This window comes from Phyllobates terribilis, unplaced genomic scaffold (assembly GCF_046119375.1).
Source record: "Phyllobates terribilis strain yellow unplaced genomic scaffold, ASM4611937v1 Scaffold_20__1_contigs__length_20440879, whole genome shotgun sequence".
Lineage (NCBI taxonomy): Eukaryota > Metazoa > Chordata > Amphibia > Anura > Dendrobatidae > Phyllobates > Phyllobates terribilis.
Genome location: NW_027362780.1, coordinates 7,673,401 through 7,678,241, shown reverse-complemented (window position 1 = coordinate 7,678,241; position 4,841 = coordinate 7,673,401).

Sequence of the window (4,841 nt, the reverse complement as noted above, 5' to 3'; positions counted from 1 at the left end):
ATCAGCAGAATTCCGAGAACAAAGGAAAAGTTCCAAAGCATTTTTAAACTTCACCAGTATTCCGAGAGCAATTGAAAAGTTCAAAAGCATTTTTAAACTTCAGCGGAATACCGAGAACAATGGAAGAGTTACGAAGCATTTTTAAACTTCAGTGGAATTCAGAGAACAATGGGAGTGTTCTGAAGCATTTTTAAACGTCAGCATAATTCCGAGAACAATGGAAGAGTTCCAAAGCATTTATAAACATCAGCAGAATTCCGAGAACAAAGGAAAAGTTCCGAAGCATTTTTAAATGTCAGCGGAATTCCGAGAACAATGGAAGAGTTCCGAACCATTTTTAAACGTCAGCAGAATTCCGAGAACAATGGAAGAGTTGCGAACCATTTTTAAACGCCAGCAGAATTCCGAGAACAATGGAAGAGTTCCAAAGCATTTTTAAACATCAGTAAAATTCCGAGAACAAAGGAAGAGGTCCGAAGCATTTTTAAACTTCAGCGGAATACCGAGAAAAATGGAAGAGTTCCGAAGCATTTTTACACTACAGCGGAATACCGAGAGCAATGAAAGTGTTCTGAAGCATTTTTAAACGCCAGCAGAATTCCGAGAACAATGGAAGAGTTCCAAAGCATTAGTAAACGTCAGCAGAATTCCGAGAACAAAGGAAAAGTTCCGAAGCATTTTTAATTGTCAGCGGAATTCTGAGAACAATGGAAGAGTTCCGAAGCATTTTTAGACTTCAGCGGAATTCTGAGAACAATGGAAGAGTTCGGATGCATTTTTAAACTTCAGCAGAATTCCGAGAGCAATGGAAAAGTTCAAAAGCATTTTTAAACTTCAGCAGAATTCCGAGAACAATGGAAGAGTTCCAAAGAATTTTTAAACTACAGCAGAATTCTGAGAACAATTGAAGAGTTCCAAACCATTTTTAAACGCCAGCAGAATTCTGAGAACAAAGGAAAAGTTCCGAAGCATTATTAAATGTCATCGGAACTTCGAGAACAATGGAAGAGTTCCGAAGCATTTTTAAACTTCAGCGGAATTCTGAGAACACTGGAAGGGTTCGGAAGCATTTTTAAACTTCACCAGAATTCTGAGAACAATGGTAAAGTTCCAAAGCATTTTTAAACTTCAGCAGAATTGCGAGAACAAAGGAAAAGTTCCGAAGCATTTTTAAATGTCAGCGGAATTCCGAGAACAATGGAAGAGTTCCAAAGCATTTTTACACTACAGCGGAATTCCGAGCGCAATGGGAGTGTTCTGAAGCATTTTTAAACGTCAGCAGAATTCCAAGAACAATGCAAGAGTTCCAAAGCATTAATAAACGTCAGCAGAATTCCGAGAACAAAGGAAAAGTTCCGAAGCATTATTAAATGTCATCGGAACTTCGAGAACAATGGAAGAGTTCCGAAGCATTTTTAAACTTCAGCGGAATTCTGAGAACACTGGAAGGGTTCGGAAGCATTTTTAAACTTCACCAGAATTCTGAGAACAATGGTAAAGTTCCAAAGCATTTTTAAACTTCAGCAGAATTCAGAGAGCAATGGAAAAGTTCAAAAGCATTTCTAAACTTCAGAGGAATTCCAAGAACAATGGAAGAGTTCCAAAGCATTTTTAAACTACAGCAGAATTCTGAGAATAATTGAAGAGTTCCGAACCATTTTTAAACGTCAGCAGAATTCCGAGAACAATGGAAGAGTTCGGAACCATTTTTAAACGCCCGCAGAATTCCGAGAACAATGGAAGAGTTCCGAAGCATTTTTAAACATCAGCAAAATTCTGAGAACAATGGAAGAGGTCCGAAGCATTTTTAAACTTCAGCGGAATACCGAGAAAAGTGGAAGAGTTCCGAAGCATTTTTACACTTCAGCGGAATTCCAAGAGCAATGGGAGTGTTCTGAAGCATTTTTAAACGTCAGCAGAATTCCGAGAACAATGGAAGAGTTCCAAAGCATAAATAAACGTCAGCAGAATTGCGAGAACAAAGGAAAAGTTCCGAAGCATTTTTAAATGTCAGCGGAATTCCGGGAACAATGGAAGAGTTCCGAAGCATTTTTAAACTTCAGCGGAATTCTGAGAACAATGGAAGGGTTCGGAAGCATTTTTAAACTTCAGCAGAATTCCGAGAGCAATGGAAAAGTTCAAAAGCATTTTTAAACTTCAGCGGAAATCTGAGAACAATGGAAGAGTTTTGAAGCATTTTTGAATGTCAGCGGAATTCCAAGAACAATGGAAGAGTTCGGAAGCATTTTTAAACGTCAGCAGAATTCCGAGAACAATGGAAGAGTTCCAAATCATTTATAAACATCAGCAGAATTCCGAGAACAATGGAAAAGCTCCGAAGCATTTTCAAATGTCAGCGGAATTCCGAGAACAATGGAAGAGTTCTGAAGCATTTTTATACATCAGCAAAATTCCGAGAACAATGGAAGAGGTCCGAAGCATTTTTAAACTTCAGCGGAATACCGAGAAAAATGGAAGAGTTCCGAAGCATTTTTACACTTCAGCGGAATTCCGAGAACAATGGGAGTGTTCTGAAGCATTTTTAAACGTCAGCAGAATTCCGAGAACACTGGAAGAGTTCCAAAGAATTTATAAACGTCAGCAGAATTCCGAGAACAATGGGAAAGTTCCAAAGCATTTTTAAATGTCAGCTTATTTCTGAGAACAATGGACGAGTTCCGAAGCATTTTTAAACTTCAGCGGAATTCCGAGAACAATGGAAGAGTTCGGAAGCATTTTTAAACTTCAGCAGAATTTCGAGAACAATGGAAGAGTTCCAAAGCAATTTTAAACTACAGCAGAATTCTGAGAAATATTGAAGAGTTCCGAACCATTTTTAAATGTCAGCAGAATTCCGAGAACAATGGAAGAGTTCGGAACCATTTTTAAACGCCAGCAGAATTCCGAGAACAATGGAAGAGTTCAGAAGCATTTTTAAACTTCAGCGGAATTCCAAGAACAATGGAAGAGTTCGGAAGCATTTTTAAATGTCAGCAGAATTCCGAGAACAATGGAAGAGTTCCGAAGCATTTTTAAACTTCAGCAGAATTCCGAGTACAATGGAAAAGTTCCAAAGCATTTTTAAACTTCACCAGTATTCCGAGAGCAATTGAAAAGTTCAAAAGCATTTTTAAACTTCAGCGGAATACCGAGAACAATGGAAGAGTTACGAAGCATTTTTAAACTTCAGTGGAATTCCGAGAACAATGGGAGTGTTCTGAAGCATTTTTAAACGCCAGCAGAATTCCGAGAACAATGGAAGAGTTCCAAAGCATTAAAAAACGTCAGCAGAATTCCGAGAACAAAGGAAAAGTTCCGAAGCATTTTTAAATGTCAGCGGAATTCTGAGAACAATGGAAGAGTTCCGAAGCATTTTTAGACTTCAGCGGAATTCTGAGAACAATGGAAGCGTTCGGATGCATTTTTAAACTTCAGCAGTATTCCGAGAGCAATGGAAAAGTTCAAAAGCATTTTTAAACTTCAGCAGAATTCCGAGACCAATGGAAGAGTTCCAAAGAATTTTTAAACTACAGCAGAATTCTGAGAACAATTGAAGAGTTCCAAACCATTTTTAAACGCCAGCAGAATTCTGAGAAAAATGGAAGAGTTCCAAAGCATTTTTACACTACAGCGGAATTCCGAGCGCAATGGGAGTGTTCTGAAGCATTTTTAAACGTCAGCAGAATTCCAAGAACAATGCAAGAGTTCCAAAGCATTAATAAACGTCAGCAGAATTCCGAGAAGAAAGGAAAAGTTCTGAAGCATTATTAAATGTCATCGGAATTTCGAGAACAATGGAAGAGTTCCGAAGCATTTTTAAACTTCAGCGTAATTCTGAGAACACTGGAAGGGTTCGGAAGCATTTTTAAACTTCACCAGAATTCTGAGAACAATGGTAGAGTTCCAAAGCATTTTTAAACTTCAGCAGAATTCAGAGAGCAATGGAAAAGTTCAAAAGCATTTCTAAACTTCAGCGGAATTCCAAGAACAATGGAAGAGTTCCAAAGCATTTTTAAACTACAGCAGAATTCTGAGAATAATTGAAGAGTTCCGAACCATTTTTAAACGTCAGCAGAATTCCGATAACAATGGAAGAGTTCGGAACCATTTTTAAACGCCAGCAGAATTCCGAGAACAATGGAAGAGTTCCGAAGCATTTTTAAACATCAGCAGAATTCCGAGAACAATGGAAGAGTTCCGAAGCATTTTTAAACTTCAGCAGAATTCCGAGTACAATGGAAAAGTTCCAAAGCATTTTTAAACTTCACCAGTATTCCGAGAGCAATTGAAAAGTTCAAAAGCATTTTTAAACTTCAGCGGAATACCGAGAACAATGGAAGAGTTACGAAGCATTTTTAAACTTCAGTGGAATTCAGAGAACAATGGGAGTGTTCTGAAGCATTTTTAAACGTCAGCATAATTCCGAGAACAATGGAAGAGTTCCAAAGCATTTATAAACATCAGCAGAATTCCGAGAACAAAGGAAAAGTTCCAAAGCATTTTTAAACTTCACCAGTATTCCGAGAGCAATTGAAAAGTTCAAAAGCATTTTTAAACTTCAGCGGAATACCGAGAACAATGGAAGAGTTACGAAGCATTTTTAAACTTCAGTGGAATTCAGAGAACAATGGGAGTGTTCTGAAGCATTTTTAAACGTCAGCATAATTCCGAGAACAATGGAAGAGTTCCAAAGCATTTATAAACATCAGCAGAATTCCGAGAACAAAGGAAAAGTTCCGAAGCATTTTTAAATGTCAGCGGAATTCCGAGAACAATGGAAGAGTTCCGAACCATTTTTAAACGTCAGCAGAATTCCGAGAACAATGGAAGAGTTGCGAACC